Below are 17,932 nucleotides of genomic sequence, written 5' to 3'. Positions count from 1 at the left end.
AACCAATAGACTGGAGTATGTTCCTTCTCCTCATAGTGACCTGAAAAATCTGGCTTTAGATGCTTGTATTTTCTGGTCTAAAGTTTGTCTCTGAAAACAGAGTGAACCCTGAAATAAAAGAGGCAAACCACCCCTTCATTGGGACTTGTAATTTTCTGTCCACAGCAGTGCACCATACCAGCTTCCACTGAGTCTCTGCCAGTTGGGCCTCTTTTACAGCCATAGGACTCCCAGCATCTTTCTACATGTACTTACTCAACAACTAGGCTAGGGGTTTTTTTCATATGTCCATAAAGGATGTTGAAGCCTTTTTCCCAAAGGGTTTAGATGCTTGGGTCCATATGAAAACCAAGGTTTTCATTCCTTCTTTTGTGTACCTGTTTTCTGGTTTCAGCAGCGTGCAGCAATATCTCAGATGTTTGCAGTAATCATTGACTTTTATTAAGGAGACTTTGTTCATAGTAATATTTTTTCTTTTCTCTTTTTATTTGCAAACCACTCATTAGTTTCCAGTGCCCCATTATCATTAACTCATCCTACTGTTTCTCCGCTGTTGTCTTTTCCTTCCCTTTATCTTTCTCTAGCACAACTTCACTGACTCATTTAGTGCTCGCTTCTATGCTTCATTTGTATTACTAGTTTTATTTTTGTCTTCCATTGTTTGAGCAGATACAAATAGTCACTTCATATGACTTGATGGATGTGTTGACATTACTGAGCCTCAACAGAGATGACTCTCTTCCAGACTGAGGGACAGGATCAACTCTTCAGGAACAAAGCACAGTAAGAGACAATAAATTCCAAGATCATGGAAGGATACATGGACATTACCATGCAACTGAGTTTTTGGTCTTGAGGGCACACAAAGAAGTCCGTGAGGGCTGGTACACGGAGGTGCTGTGGAAGTGATCCCCATTGCACATTTAGCATTACGATTCTTTTTCCCTTACCAAATTAGTTTCTGAAAATAAATTGTATTTTATGGCCCTAGTATGCATCAGTCATGCTGCTTTTCTTATCATTAGCGGTAAGACGAGCTTTCACTCCATGTTCTCAGGCAAATCGTTTTTCCAAGATTTAACCAGGTTAACATTTCTTGTGGTAAAAATCCCAAATCCTTGGCTTTTTAGGAATAGCTATTAAATTCAGTCTGTGGTGTTAGAATGAGAAATGCTGTATCCATTTTATTTACATTTTTGCAAATTTGTTCATCTAGGATAATCTTCTTTGAGATTCTATGGTCTGGCTCTATGAATAGGATTTGCACCAGTATAAGGATTTTGATAAAAGGTTTGTTTTGTTTTGCTTTCATTTGGTTTTAAATTAAAATAGCAATACTTGTGCATTTCCTAAAGCTGCAGGCATTTTGATTTAAAGATACTTGTACAGTTTACATAGGCACTTTACATAGCTTTCCTATTTCAGAAACCCACATCAGTCAAAATAGAAATGCAAAAATCTTGGTAATGACACTTATTCGCCTGAACATTCTTTATGGTCCAAGTCATGTCATCCTTACATATCATCATATACTGTCTTATTTTGAATCGAGTGTATTGCTTCTGAAAATAAGAGAAAAATTTTCCATTGCTATAAGTGTGACTTCTGTGTGAGAAAGGGGATGGGAAATTGAGGACTGTACTGATTTAACTCCTCTTTGTTGTTCAAAGCAGTACAACCTTTTCTGAGAGACAAATTCATAGTCATGTTTGAGAAGCAGACTCCATTGCCCAAGTCACTGCTTAGATACGTGCTGACAGTGCTACTCCTGGCACATACGTTCAAGTTGCAGCGTGTAAAAATGAGGCAGTGAGTAGCCCTGACAGAGCTCCTGAGAGCACTGACTCCAGTGACACCAGCCTGGCAGCTATACCTGACTCTCAGGTTAGTCTAAACTGCTTTGGACCACAGATGCCTCTTATACCACTGTGGAACAACACCATGGCACCACAAGGCAGTTACAGCCAAGTCCTTTTGTGTTTTTGTTACAGCATGGTGCCAAAGAGCAAAGCTTCCAGGGCTACTGCCCTGTAAAAGCACCCCATCCCACATTGCTGTGCTGTGCAGGTTACACCACATCCTCCTTTGGCCATGCCAGCAACTGCCTTTAGAACTGTGAAAAGGCACAGGAATATATCATCTGTATATTTGTACATGTGCATGTTTGTCCCTGTGTTTAAAGCCAGCTCAGTTTCCCTGGCTGTGGTGTAAGCAGATGGAGACTGGCAGGGACAACTTAAACTGGAATCTTGTGATCCCTCAAAGGCACAGATGCAGCTTCTCCTCTCAGCTGGTAGCATCTCTTGCTCACCTCCAAAGAGACAAGAGGCTTGTTGAGGTGCCTTTCCTTGCCCCAAGACTACAAAATCTTGCCCCAACAAAATGTGTGGAAGGGCCAACAGGCATGCAAGGACCAAGGATTAAAATCTGTCTCTGCCTTTGGCTATCCAGCCTTTGGCTGGAGATGGACAAGGCCAGGCAGGCTGTATCAGAGGCTCTTCAGAGGAGGGAGAGTGGCTCCTGAGCCTGGGAGGGCTGAGAGGAACAGAAAGTATTTCTGCTGGGGGAAGATCAGTAGTAGGGAGCTGTAGCAGAGCTGAGTTAAGAGGCTGGCCTGCACTGGGCAAAACCTCTCCACTCAACCTACTTCAGCAGGGCTGGTTGTTTTGTGGAATTTAAATCTCCGCAGATATGTGAGGAACTTCCTGGCATCACATGCAGTGACAGGGGCAGGGCTATGCTGTTCAGGGTCATCCACCAGCCACAGCCAGAGCAGGAACCAAAGTCCTTGATGCCACAGAGAAATTTCTGTGGAAGTGGGCTCATCATTTCTTGAGCAGGCAGGGTGTGCAAAGCACCAGTAAATAAAGGAAAGCAAAAGAAGTTACCAAAAATAGGATTTTTGGAAGACAATTCTGCAAAGTACTAGATGCCCAGCTACCAATTTCAAACTATACCTTTGTGTTTTCTTGCATAGTCCAGAACGCTGAAGTGTATGTCTGTATTTACAACCTCATGAATTCAAAATAATGAGTTAGTTGCCTCTCACTTCAAAATCACTAGAGTTTGAGGGGAAAAATTACTTTGGAAAATTCTTTAAATTGTATGTGTCTGCATTTTCTTATCTTGCCTCTGGATTTTGTCATGTAAAGTGAATGTTTTCAAACTTCCCCCCACAAATTTTGAATGCTGAAAAATTTCTTTCTTCTCTTTCCTTCCATCTTTTCTTCTTTCTTCTCTTTGTTATTGTTCTCCCTCCCTTCTTACCTTCCCACCTGCCTTCTTATTTCATATGTAATTAAAATTACGTAGACCAGAAAAATTAAGAAATAATAAGATATATGATGAAACTCAAAGTAAAAGCAGAAAAATTATCAAGCTATATTCTGTTACTGCAAAACATTTAAAGCAAAGATAAAAATAGAAGCTGAAGGGACGGAGTTCAAATTCTGTGTCAGAAAAGTCCAAATTGATTTATGTTTTGCAGGTACTATGGCTGATTTTTACTTCTCTATTTCATTCACCTCAGTTGCAGAGGTGAAATACATTTTTCTAAAAACCCAATCCTCTCTATTAGTAATATTTTCACAGGTTCACCACTCCCTCTCTCCTTTTTCAGCATAATTTTCTCCACAAGGTGTCGAGATTACAGCTGTCATAGCTGTTCAAATCTGTAGTTCTCACTCTGTCATCTATGTCATCTTACTGGCAGTAAAAGAGTGATACAAATTGTTTTCCTGCCAGATAAAAACTGTCTAGTAGATTTAATGCTCATAATATAATGTGAGGAATAACTTTATATGAGCAACAGCAGTCAATCTGCTTATTATGGTGTTCTGTCCCCTGGTATTGTTGGGGGAAAAATATTAGGTAGAAGCCTGTGGAAGCTCAGCACCTTTCTGACCAGTTCTGAACACTTTGGGGAAGGGGCTTATAGCAGTATGACCACACAGCTGCAAACCCAGTGGACTGATGTGAAACCTCAAGTTTAGAAATGGAAAAGAAAATGGAAACTCAGCTAATGGCTGAGTGTTGTGTGTGCTCAGCAAATGGCAGAATGAAACCCTGGCAAATGAAAAGAAAGTAACATGAGTACAGCTTGTTGCACAGAATTGTGATTTATCTGCTTTTATTTTCAACAGTTACAGTGGCACTGTGATGTAGGATTTTATAGTGTATTAAATCATGCCTGACGTTTATGGATATAGTTTAGAGTGCATGCATTATGATAGTTAGTGGCCTCTCTGTGGCTGAGCAGCAAACAGTTTCCATTCACAGGAAACTCTTTCCACTCCATCCTCGAGCCTTTATGTAGCTTTAGCTCAGATGCTGCCAAATACTCTCCAAAGAAAAAGATTTTGGTGAAGAACGCAAAAAATAAACCACTTTTCTATTCCTGTTGAGTTCAGATTGTCCTGATTTAAAATTGCCTTTATTTCTGTTATTGTCTTGCATTTCCAAAAGCAGGAAAGGGTTAACTGCAGCTTCTTCGGGTGCTGCATATTCTTCTATCTTCCATGAGAATAAACAGATTGCCCTCTCACAGGAAGGAGGTGGTTGGCAGCCCAAGTTGCTGATGATGTTTTTGTAGGGAGTGGCATAATTAAGACTGGAAATTTTAGCTGACCCCAATACTAGCTTGGGAGAGTACTGGAAAGAGGCACAGAGGCGGGTGGATCTGGGTGCATCTGGTTCATCACTTAGATGGTGGGAGAGCAGCATCGCCACTGCTGCCTGCCCAGCACATGGTTCACTTCCCCTTCCCACCCTCGCGGGGGGACAACATCTCACTAGACTGACCCGTCTTTGCAGCCACTGCCTGAGGAGAGCAAAGGTTAAGTCTTGGGTTGTACCCATCAAGACAGGCCTGAGAGGGTAGCCAGGAAGGAGGAGGAGGAGGGAGGGCATCTTGAACAAGTCCTGTCAACTGTAGCAGAGAGAAAGGCAGTTGGTGAGGATGGAAAAGGCAGTTGAGATGAGGACCAGGATTTTGGTTCAGGAGAGGCCTCGCCAGCAATTTCAAGGGGAGAGAGAGAATGATCAGAGAAGTACGTGGGATAGGTGACCTTGACTGGAGGGGAATTCAGCTTCCCTGCCTGTTGTCCCTGTGGCCAGAGAGACTCCTCTGTGTCAGAGGCCTATGGCACAGGGAGGTTTGTGACCAGAAGAATGGAAGGCTCTGGCTGCCTGTGGAAGACACATATGCCAGGGCCTGAGCTAAGTGCAGATTGCAGTGGTCACAGCTACCACTGCAAGAGATTCTCTTAATTACCACCTTAGATACCACCTTACAAGGGGTAATTAAGTTTTTACACAATCCATGTGAGGTAAGCGCACAATTCTCACTCCTGTTTTAGAGCAAGGAGGAGACAGAGGATGAGCAGTGTGCCGACAGCCAGGTGGTGAGTCAGTGCCTGTGCTGCCATCACCAACCAGGAGCTCCTGGTTCCTAGCCTGGTCTGCAACCAGTCTCCCTGACGAGAGATGACAGTGAGCTGATTTTTCAAGCACTTTGATGAGAGAAGGAAGGTTAGAAATAGCCTGCAGCTGTTTCTAAAGAAAGTGTCAGGGCTGAAGGAGAATTTCAGAGGAGGGGAGCAGGAAAAGGGATGGTGGTGCAGTAACTACTGACACCAACAGTTATGAACAGGAAGGAAGAAAAAAATTAGAACCCAAAGATGGGGGATGGGTCAATAGAGAAGGTAGATTTTCTTGAGAAGGCTTGGTGGAGAGAGGAAGGGTGACAGCAAGAAAAGAGCAAGCAGCAGTGGGAAGAAGAAAAAAATACAGCAACAGTGTGCATGGTATTTGAAAGCTATTGTGTCAGGAGGCAGACAAGAAAAATGCCACCAAACATGGGGTCTTACAGGGTCTGGGCAATTATAATAATGCTATTGTTTCTTACACAGCAGCTGGAGATCTTGGAGCCCTCCACTGAGCAGGGTAAGCATCATTACCTTTGTTTCACCTACGGGAGAACTGAGGCTCAGAGCAGTGAAGCCCCTTGCCTCTGGCCACTCAGTAAGGCCAACACATTATTCTGGTTTAAACTGTTATGATAAATGCAACTTGAAATAGGAGTAGAACAGACAGGGACACACAGTTCTCAGTGGCATAGGAGAGAAGAAGAAGAGATGACTGATGTCAGCAGCCCAAATTTATTTTTTATAGCTCTAGAATACATAATGTGAAGTAAAATGACAGGTGGAAGCTGTAAGCTTTGGATCCTCAATGCTTTAAACTACAAGCTAAGTAGTTGTAACAGGCAGACACTCCACTATATGCACAAATACATGTGCACACAATAATTCTGATGTGTGGTTTGTGCCCTTAAATAATTAATTTCCTTAGTTTTCCAACTTTCAGCAAAATTAAGGTAACTTACAACTACAAAAATGGAGACGTGTATACACCAGAAGACTTTCACAGCCCCCAAAGTCCTTAGAGATAGAATAGGATAGGACAGAATAGAATATTCTGGTTAGAAGGGACTTGCAATTGTCTGGAAGCTGCATATGACCACTATCCTGTTGGGGTCATCTGTTTGGGGTAAGTTATGTATCACAGGGCAGAAACTATATGCCTGACAGCCTGTGGCTACCACATCAGAAGGAGCATTATCTTAAAAAGTAGAAGCCCAGAAAATACCCACCAGTGTTACTGGTGGATTACACTCTTTGAGGTAGCATAATGTTTTTAAGGCCTAAGAAAGTAAGATGCTTTTGTTAAAGTTCCTCTTCCTTTAAAAAAAATCGCCTTTCCTCACCTCCTCTTTCTCCTTTTCCTCACAAGAAATGAAGAAATGCAGCTATTTTTTACCTTACTTTGAGGAGACCATAGAGGCATTGTCCACCAGTGTAACGTTTCCTGAAGGAATCAGGAAAGAACAGTATAAAAGGCCTATTTTTAGCAACACTCTTTTGGTTCTAATTATTCTAATTTCACCACCTCTTCTTCTTTGTCCCCAGCTACTCGGGAGTATCAGGGGCTTCCTCATTTCCTTCCCTCTTTCCCACTTCCATATTTCCTTTCCCTCCTCCTTGTGCAGAGGGCCATGGCACTTCAGCTGTGCAGTGCTACCACCCTCTGGGCACCGTTCACATCACAGTCCTGTCTGCAGGAGTGCCCTGAGCTCCACCATCTGCCTCGGATATCTCTGTGAGATAAATGCTGCCTTTCAGTGTACCCAGTAAAAAGAGACAGTGATTTACACCTTCTGATGCAGCTTTACACAATGCCTGTTTCGGCCACTTGCTTTTGTAAAGAAACTTCATCTGGGTGAAAAATGCAAAGGTAAACACTTCCAAATGTATTGGTCCTCCACTGGTCCAGTACCCGTGGTTGGTGGGTTCATCTCCTTGTGAGTCCATGTAAGGATGCACCCTTTGAAAAAAAAGTTCAGTAGCATCTCTAACACTTCTCAAAAACAAGCTATTCCTTCTTTTCCTCTAATCTACCATCTTGTCCATAGCCAAGTGCTCATTTATTTAAAGAACGAAAAGCTATCAGGAAAAAACACATCTACTATGCCCACCGTTTTGCTATACAAGTATATTTCCCAAAATTAAAACCAGGAACTCTTGACACACAGGATTCATTTTTTCTTTTTTCACTTTCATCCACAAGAGAGACCGTGGCTATCTGCCCAGATGAAGAGGGAGCGACAGAAAACAGTGGCATCTTGCATCACACCATTTTCAATGGTCAAAACTGGTATGTCACAGGATGTGAAAAGCAATGAATGTCAAAGTCAAAGGAACTTTGTACCAAGGCTGTACTTTATCTCTGGTTCCTCTCTGGGTACCAACAGCAAATGTGTGTCTTTGGGTGGAAAGTAAATATATTTTGTCTATGCCGTGGCTTACCTTTGGGGGTACTGCTTCTTACACCATTTTCTAATGTTGATGACACAATGCATTACAATAGTAATAATGAAAAACAACAACTACAATAACAAAAATAGAACAAAAAACCCCCAACCCAAAACCAACAACAAACACACCAAAAAACCCCCCCAACTTCATAATCCAATATAGAAAATTAGGTTGATCAGACAAAGATTTCCCACACTGCAGCTTATTTTCTCAGATGTGTGTTCCTCTTGAGAAGCAGATTCTCTATTTCATTTAATATAACAGATAATGATGGAAATTACAACACCTATTTGTAATCAAGATAAGGGTTTGGATTATTTTGCTTTATGATTCTAAATCTCTTACTAGCTGAGTGGGTAAAAACATGCATAAGGTTGAATGACTCATCCTTGTGCTTCACAGGTAGATGTGGCTGCCATCAAAACCTACTGAGAGAGCATAGGTGAAGAGGGCATGTCTTAGATGTCCCTCCTTGATACACCTTCCCACAGATGAATCTCCAAAGATACAGAGTCCTTTCTCAAACTTTCTTACAAGCTGGAAAACTTCAAAATATCTTTACAAAAGAAATAACATAGTTGTATGGTGTTCTTTTCCCCAGCAGCTTGTGTAGTTTCTACAACAACTCTGTCTCCAAAAATCCCAGTTGAACAGGCTGGCTCCTATACCATTTATTAAGCCCCAAACTCTTCTAGTTGCCCACCAGCCAGCAAGTCTGACCAACGCAGAATAGAGGAAAGGATGGGGGAAAAAATATCAAAAAGTGTCACAGGCACCTGAAAAAGAGTCAAATAGGCACCTGAATTTAAATTAAAGCTGCCACTTTGCCCACTGCTGATCATAATTTTGTCCAGTGTACCTGGAGTCATTGGTCAACCCCAGAGTGTCAGACCATACGAATGTCACAGTGCCACCCTGATCTCCAGAGTCCAGAGAACACAAAAGCTTGGGGTTTAGTACCTTGCTGGGGGAATATGCACATGTGAGTTCACCTCTTTGTTACAGCTTTCTCACCAAACACGGATGAGAATAATGGTAAAGCAGGTGAACATGAATGGATGAAAAAGAGAACAAGGGAGCTAGATTGTCATGTGAAAGGGGGGAGTTTAGATTTTTGCCTGTTGGTGCCCCCAGGAAAGTCGAGACCCATGTGTCTGACCAGTCTGGCAGCATCACACAATGAGAGCCTTCAGCAACAGATTCACAAGATTGGAGGGTGATTTGATTGCCTTTGTCGGGGGGTGCTTAGTCAACAGCATGAAGACCCCTCAGTGGGCCCTGCCAAAGTGTTATCTGCTGCTGGACCCACTCTAACAGTTCATGCAACAACACCTTTTATTAATACAAATTGTGGCAGGTTTGTGGTCGTCAGTGATATGATGCAAAAATATGTTCTAAAGCAATCTACTGGTATATGTATTAAGCAAGCACAAGCTCTAATCCTAAAAGCAAGTATTTAACGAGTGTAGAATATAATTCTAACCAAATGCATCCCTGTGGGGAAAGAATATAGGCAGTTTCAAAGTACCACAAGTTCCCCCTTTCTGCCAGGATTTCAATGGAGGGAGGTCAAGTAGTCTTCATTCCACTCTACATTCCATCCCTCTAAGCAGATGATTATCATTGTACAGGGAGCACATCGACTGCATTCTGTCCAGGCAGTAGCAGCTGCATTTATCACAGAATTCTTAACCTCCTCTAAATTTTAACCATATCCATCATCCCACATAGATATTATCATAGTGTAAGAGAAAAGGTTCATTTTGTCACTTGATTTACCACCCTTGGAGACACAAAGTCAGAACGCACATAAGCTATAATAAAACCAGGTAACATGATTTGAAAGGTGAACACAGCTCTGACAGTTGTTAGTGTTGGCCTTCCATCAAACAAGAAGACACATTGCTTGTTAAACAAGTCTAACAGCACTAGTGTTTTCCAACAGCATTACTTTCTGGAGCCAAAGTGTTGCAATCTATAAAGTGTCTTGCTACTCTTATTTAGGAGAAGAGCCTTATGAATGTGATAATCTTTTAAGGTCCAATTTTATCATATAACATGCTGCAACTTATGTTTCGTATATATGGCTCATAATGAGATTAGTGGAGTATAAATGTTCATGCAATTTAAATAAACAGTCTCTTGAGTGCCTGGCATTAGAAATATAGTGTTCTGTATTTGCCTGCAGGCACTGATGTTGCATCCCATAATTGTAAATAATTTATGTCTGTCATATTAAAAGGCATTTGATTTTAATGGGAGAGTTTAATCTTTTCTTTGTTTCAACCATCATATAATTTGGTTAGTTACCATTTGTTGGATTTTTTTCCATTTGCCACAAAAAGGCCAAAGTCTTTTATTTAGTATTTCAAAAGCAGACCATATAGAGTTGCCATTGGCACAGCGTATGGAGCAGCCATTGACTCAGTACTGTTCAGAGATCACTATTCAGAGACCACTGTTGTAACATAAAATTTACCCCATTAATCTTGTCTTTACAGATTTCAATTTATATAATTTTCCATTCATACAATCTGAATGATTAATTCCCGTATTAATATTCTTAGTTGTTCTGATACCTAGATATTTCTTAAGTTTCAGAAAATTAATATCCCTTCTTGGTTCAAAGCCCCTCTGTGGAAGTTAACCTTTCCATATCCTAGATAAAAGTCTTCTTTAGCTCATCACCCAGCTATTAGGCACCGTAGTAGTATAATCTTGATTCTCAGTAATATTCTACTGGTGAAAGAAACAGTTATAAAGTATTTTGATAGAATTAATTGTTAATATTGAAGTTACTAGAGATAAACAAGAACTGCAAAGGTATTGTCTCACACTACAGAGCATAATTTTGCTAAGGCACTGCCATGATGAGTTTAACAGTGTTAAAAGTTCACCAATCATGATAATGCTGATACATGATGAAAGGTTTTCTCCCCATATAGACTCTTAACCAACAAGATCTAAAACATCACCAGCAAAATTAAGTTTGTGATGTTGCTTTGCTAAATGAGAGATCTGTGATTAACCTGCCCATCCCTGCCTCCTGATGCCTGTTCTCAGTGCTTGCAACTCTCCGGCTCAAACCCCAGCATTACAACCTGGTCCTGGAGCCAGACCAGGTGATAGAGCCAAGTAAGAGGAGGAGGAGGAAGAAACCTTCCTGTTTGCATAACTGGGTGGCCTGACCTTTAATGCATGGCCTGGCAGAAAAGAATGGTGTTTCTTTTCCTCATTGTATGACTGGGTCTGTAATCAGTAATTCCATGCCTTTATCCACAGCTGCTATTTTAATTTCTTTTAAAGCAAGAACCAAATTTCTCACGTCTATAGAACTCAAGGCTTTAAGAGAAGGCAACTGATTGAGAGAACCATGAGCCAGTAGTGTGTCCTTGTGGACAAGAAGGCCAATGGTGTCCTGGAGTGCATTAGGAACAGTATTTCCAGTAAGTAGAGGGAGGTGATCCTGCCCCCTACTCAGTCCTGGTATGGCACATCTGAAGTGTCCAGTCCTGGGCCCCTCAGTGCAAGAGAGACATGGAGCTACTGGAGCAGGTCCAGTGGAAAGCTACAGAGATGCTGGAGGACTGCAGCATCTCTCAAGAAGAAAGGTTGAGGTATCTGGGCTTGTTCAACCTCAAAAATAGAGGACTGAGAGGGGACTTCATCAATGTATATGAAAGGAGGATGTCAAGAGGCAACATCAGCCTCTTCTCAGTGGTGCCAAATAATAGGAAAGAGGCAGAAATTGATTCCTACAAAGTTCCACCTGAAAATGAGGAAGAACTTTACTGTGGAACTGACCGTGAAATGGAACAGATTGCCAAGAGAGTTGTAGAGTCTCCCTCACTGGAAATAATGAAGAACTGTCTGGATACAATACTGAGCAGTGTGTTCTAGCATGATCCTTCCTGAGCAGGGAGTTAGGACTGGAAGAACCACTGTGGTCCCTTCCAAACTTACCCATTCTGCGATTCTTTGAAAACTTAAGAAGGTTGGGATTTTTTTTTTTAATTTTCTGACTCTTCATCTAAACCAATTGTAAAATCTCTGAAGCAACACCTCCTGAGAACAGCAAGTTAATTTTCCCCTCAAGGGAAAAGGAGGACCAGTTGAGGCTGGCATAAGTGTCAAAGGAGAAGGACAGTTCAGGTAGTGAAAATACAGGGATCTGTGGTCAGATAAGATCAGATAGGATCTGAGGAGCTAGTCTGCATATAACTCCTCCTCAACTAAGAAAGGCAGATGTTTAAGAGACTTTGCTAATTTCCTCTGCCTGGAAACATGTAAGGAATTCAGAGCAGAACAGCAAAAGGACATATCTATTAGTTTCTCATAAGTTAGAAAGGGCTGAAAGCCAAGAGAGACATCTTGGGAGGAATATGCTAGCCTGTCTACAGCATAGGAGAAAGTCTAAGTTCTGGAGAAAGCCTGGTACACTCTGCCTGTGAGCAGAGAAAGCTGGCAAGTGTCACTGGAAGCCTAAGGGAGACACAGCTATGGGACAGGAGAAAGGTTTGTTTTCTTCACAGAAAGGAAAGCTTGTAGCACCGGTGTTTTAGAGGTAGATGATAAGATGCCTGTGGAAGGAACTTACTAACAAGACCTTCCTTTCGAAGTATCTTTGGCCTGGGAGCAATCCTTTGACAGGATCATATTTGGAATAAAATTTTGGTGCTTTTCTTCTGAAAGGGAATCATGGCTCTTTCTCATAGAAGGGACAGCACATAGCCCCAGTGTTTCAGGGGTAGAAAATAAGCTGCCAGGGCAGTAATGACAAGCAAGACATTTCTGCCATGACTCCTTTGTCTAGGGAGCAACGCCCTTACAAAATAATGTTGGAGGTGGAACCTAAATGTTGGTGGTGGTCTCTCTAAAATAATGACAATTCTTTCCCATTGGAAGGAATGCATATATCCCATGTTTTTCTCTGTCTAGCACTTTCAGGTTCACAGAGTTTAAAGTGGCCCATCTTTCGCAAATAAAAATCAGTAAAAACAAAAGCAGGTACTGCATTCCCCCTTCTCGTGACAATCTTTCAGATACACACCACACACTAGGAATATGCTCTCTCTTTTAAAGCTCCATGAAACATAATGATTTTTTCCTCTCTCAGATCCCAGACCAAAGAGCTTATCCGATTCTGTCATCCTTGAGAAAAAAGAATCCAGCTCCAGTTAGCAAAGAGAAATGTGCCTGGAGAAAAACCTGCTCAGAATCCTCTGCAGCAGAGTGTGAAGGGGAAAAGCACAGTTCTAATGTGTTGTGTGTACTTAAAAGGCTGTTTCTGTGTGAGTGGTATAGCAAGCCCCCTTAGGTTTGGGAGATGGAAAGTGGGTGCTGGTGATAAGAGATGAGAAGGAAGGTACAGAGCAGGAGTCCAAACAACCTTTCTACCGACACATTTCTCTCTGTGAACTGGAGCCGGAAACTTTTCGGCTACAGCCATACTGGAGGAGTGACAAAATAGGCAATTGAGAAGAGCTGTGCAAGTACAAGGCACCGACCTTCTTTCAAAGAATCAGACCATGATTCATCTTCTATCCTCACACATATTTTGATGAGAGAAGAATGCCCCACATGGCTCACCCAGACAAATATGCTGGGACAAAAATCTTACTTACCCATTGCCCCGTCTCTTTGTTTGCACCGCAATCGAGAGTCCTCTTTCCCAGAGAGATTGTAAACTGCAGTCCCACTGCAAGTGCTCTGCAACTTCCTTCTCAACTGCAAATACCATGACACACTTTCCAGGCTTACTGAGGCAAAAGTGTTTATCCCCCTGTCATTCTTTGTGAGCGCTATAGCAAGCCTCCTTAGGAGATGGCAAGAGGGTGATGGCAGTTAGACCTCAAAAAAGAAGGTTTGGAAAAAGATTTCTCCCAGCAAATTGCACTGTGCTAACTGAAGCTGCAAGCTTTTGTTTTTACGAAGGACAGTGCGAGGCAGTACTGTCAAATATTTGTGATTACTTGGATTGAGAAAACAGTAAATACATCTGCTTCCCTGAAAACCTTGAGAATCCTATAATCTTTAGATAAGAGACATCGTTTTTAAGCTTAAAAGGAGTAATCAGCATCCAAAATTAAAAGCTGAGAAAGAAGTCATTAGAAACGAAAGATGCAACCGTAAAAAAAAGTTGTGTATAAAAGATAATAAAAAACCTCTGCGATTTTTAAAAACTACGCTAGATGGCAGAAAAGACCATAAAAATAATTACAGCCGTTTGCCAGGTCCATTTTTCTGTGCGAACTTCAGATGGAAATTCTTTCTTAAAAAAAAAGGGCAAATGAAACAGAATGGAATAGTCTGTAACCAGAAAGTAAGTCCAAAGCACCCTCTCCTTTCAAAGAATCAGTTTGCTGCACTGCTTCTGTCCTAACACATATTTCGATGAGAGAAGCATGCTATGTAAGGCTTGCCCAGGGAAGTATTCCGGGAGAAAAAGCTTACTCACCCCTCACCCCTTCTATGGGTCCTTTTCCACGACAATAAAGTGACAGTCTTCTTCCCTAGTGTAAAAACTGCATGTTCTCTGCAACTTCCCTCTCAGCTGCAAGTACCATAACAGGTTATTAGGGCTCACAGAGACCAAAGTGTTTATCCCACTCTCACAATACATGATGATATTTCTCTTGGTACTTGTTAGAGCTGAACAAAATAAGATTTCTCCCAGCATATTTCTCTGTGCTAACTCGAGCTGCAATCATTTGTGTTTAAAAGAAAACTGAAGAGAAGGGGCAATGGGTGAGAAAGTGTTTTCTAAAGGCATTTCTCTTAAGCCTCGTCTTAGAAATGTCTTTTAAGAGAGATGTTTTGGAAATCTCTCTTAAGCCTTGCACTTAACTCCTTAGCTCTTCGCACTTGCTTATTCTCTCACTCCTGCAGTGTGATTTTTTGCCGAAAATTTTCCAGCTCCAGTTCACAGAGTTCAGAGTGTTGGGGGGAACCTCATTCGAACCCCTGCCCTTCACCTTCCCTCTCAGCTCACATTTGCCATCTCCCAATGCCTAAGCAGGGTTGGTATTTCACTGGCACAGGAAACTGAGATGGGATAAACATATTGTGTCAGTGAGCCTGGGAAGTGGGTGATTGTACATATACCTGAGAAAAAAATGGCAGAATATTTGCAGTGGGACTGCAGTTTACAAGTTCTCTGGGAAAGAGATGTGCTGCGACTTCAAGCTTCTAAAGAGAAGGGACAGGGGCTGAGCAAGATTTTGTCCAGGCATATTTGTCTGGGTGAGCCATGGGGAATATTTTTCTCCCACCGAAATATGTGTGAGGACAGAAAGAGGGTAGCCAAATAATTCTATGAGAAGAGGTCGGTACCTTAAACTGCATTTCTTGGCTCTTCGGACTATCCTATTCTGTCACTATTGCAATGCATTATGAGTCAAAATATCTACAGCTCTACTTAGGGTTAGGGTTAGGTCCACCACATTTCTCTGTGCAAGACCTTAGGATTAGGTTTACGGCTAGGGTTGGATTTGGGTTAGTCTGAGGGTTTAGGGTTAGAGTTATGGTTTAGGGATAGGGTTAGGATTAGAGTTAGGGTCAGGGTTAGGGTTAGGACCCAGCATATTTCTCTGGGCGAGACCTTGGTAACGTGCTTTTCGTGCCAAAATATGTTTTAGGACAGAAGTAGTGCAGCAAACAGATTATGTGAAAGGAGGTTGGTGCCTTGAACTAATTTCTCAGCTTTTAGGACTATCCTATTCTGTCACTGTTGCAGTGCATCATTAGTTGAAAAGTTTACATCCCTAGTTAGAGTTAGGGTTAAGGTTAGGTTCCACAATATTTCCCTGGGCCAGCCCTATGTAGCATTCTTCTGTCACAAAACTATGTGTGAGGACAAAAGTTGTGTAGCAAACTGATTTTTTGAAAAGTGATTTGTGGCCTGCCCTTAACTTCTCAGCTCTTCGCACTTCCTTATTCTCTAACTACTGTGGTGTGCTTATTACAGAAAAGTTTCCAGCTCGTATTCGCAGAGTTAATGTGCTGGGAGTAATCTCGTTGACACCACTGCTCTGCAGCTTCGTTCTCAGCTTTAACTACCATCATGCCCTTGCTATCTCCCAATTCTTATAGGTGCTCATTATACTGCTCGCACAGAAGCAGTAAACACTTTGGCGTAAGTGTGCCTGAGAAGCACTTGGAGCTGGGAAGGAAGGTGCAGAGCCCTTGCAGAGGGACTGCAGTTCAAAACCTCTCTGGAAAAGAGGAGTGTCACTTGCTTGTGGTGCAAATAGAAGGTTCTGAAGACAAGGGGCAAGAGCTGAGCAAGCTTTTTTCCCCAGCATATTTCTCCAGGCAAACCCTATGTAACATGATTCTCACACCAAAATATGTAGAACGGCAATCGTTCACTTGCAGGAGCCCTGCGCAGAAATTTTCCGACTCCCAAAGTTTCATACGGACAAAGATTCCTCCCAGACCAATGGTGCCACACCAGAAAACTCTTGCTGCCCATGGAGTGCCGAGGGTGGTCCACACACTGTTCATGGGAGATGGAGGGTCAGGGCTCTCTTTCCTGAGTGGAATGGTACTTGTTTGCTTGCAGGAGCCTTGCGCTGAAATTGGCAGTCCGACTCCCAAAATTGAATACGGACGAAGATCCCTCCCAGACGAAATGTGCCAGGACAGAAAGCTCTTGCTGCCTACAGAGTGACCAGGTTGACCCAACAACTGCTCTTGAAACCCAAAGGGGATAGGCTTTCTTTCCTGGGGGAAAGGGATGCTGTTCCCTTTTTTAAGCCCTGTAAAAGAAATTGCCAGTCTGACTGCCAAAATTCCATACGGACCAAGATTCCTCCCAGAAAAAACCTACCACACCAGAAAGTTCTTGCTACACAGGGTGGCCCACCAAGTGCACCTAACAACCAAAGGTTCCAGGCTTTCTTTCCTGGTGATAAGGGCTATTGTTCCCTGTCTTCAGACCTACCTCCCAACTGCCAGCCCGACTTCCAAAATTGCATGTAAACAAAGATTCCTCGCACAGCAAAAACGCAAGCACAGAAAGCGGTGTTTGGCTGCCATTCAGGCATCACCTTATACTACGTACTGACCCTATGTAGTGTAATGTGGAACTGATAAAAATGGGGCGTCAGGACTGCTGAGCTGAGCGATCCTCTTCCTGCCACTGAGCCTCTGTTGCTCCGCGGGGACGCCCGCTAAGCATGGGTACAGACCAGCTGCTGCAGGTCCTGACAGCCTTGGCCTGTCTGTGTGGGTAAACACAGTTTATTGATGGGAAGAAACTGAGAGAACAAACTTTTTAATATCCCTTTAGTGTCCCTTTAATTCCCCTTTTATTATTGAATATTGTTACATAAACAAGTTGTTCATAGTATTTCCCTTTAATTTACTAATCAATATCGTGTTAATAGTTATCCATAATCTTGTGTTAAGATCCCTTTTTTGGTATCCCTTTAACCCCCTTTTCTCTAGTTAATACAGTATTGAATGCTGTTAGTACTATTTATTTTAATGCGACATGATAAGGTGGTTATTTGGCATCCCTTTTTTTTTTCAGCTTTTGATTCTCTTTGCTAAGTTTACTATTATTAGTCTCACTGTAATAAAAGATACTTTCTGTATTTGAATATTTCTGGCACTTGTCTTTATTCCGGACTTGTATCCAAACGAACTGTTACAGCGATAAGGACTGTCGTTTCCCGTTTTCAACACTGCCTCCCAACTGCCAGACTGACTCCCAAAAGTGCATACAAAGATTCCTCCCACAACAAAGGTGCCAGCACAAAAAGCTCTTGCTGCCCATGGAGTGCCCAGCCTGGCCCACCAACTGCAGCACAAAACCAAAACTTCCAGGCTTTCCTTACAGGGGTAAGTGCTGTTGTTTCCTGTTTTAAATCGTGACTAACTACTGCCAGACCGACTCCCAAAATTGCTTACAAACAAAGATTCCTCCCAGTCTAAAGTTACCAACACAGAAAGTTCTTGCTGCCAACTGAGTCTACAGGGTGACAAACCAACTGAACAAAAAAGTCCAGAGCTTCCAGGCTTTTTTTCCTGGCAATAAGGGCTCTTATTTGCCA

At 42.2% G+C, this 17,932-nt stretch overlaps 1 long non-coding RNA gene across 1 annotated transcript; it reads left to right on the top strand.

Moving 5' to 3' along the window:
• The first annotated feature begins 610 nt into the window (after positions 1-610).
• Positions 611-7,790, top strand: LOC108641911. Its single transcript, XR_001922337.1, has 3 exons — positions 611-783; positions 5,910-5,943; positions 7,627-7,790. It is a non-coding gene; the product is annotated as an uncharacterized LOC108641911 (long non-coding RNA).
• The last annotated feature ends 10,142 nt before the right edge of the window (positions 7,791-17,932 follow it).

This window comes from Manacus vitellinus, unplaced genomic scaffold (genome assembly GCF_001715985.3).
Source record: "Manacus vitellinus isolate BGI_N305 unplaced genomic scaffold, ASM171598v3 scaffold_88_pilon, whole genome shotgun sequence".
In the NCBI taxonomy this organism is placed as follows: Eukaryota; Metazoa; Chordata; class Aves; order Passeriformes; family Pipridae; genus Manacus; species Manacus vitellinus.
This window is presented reverse-complemented; position numbering and strand designations above follow the sequence as displayed.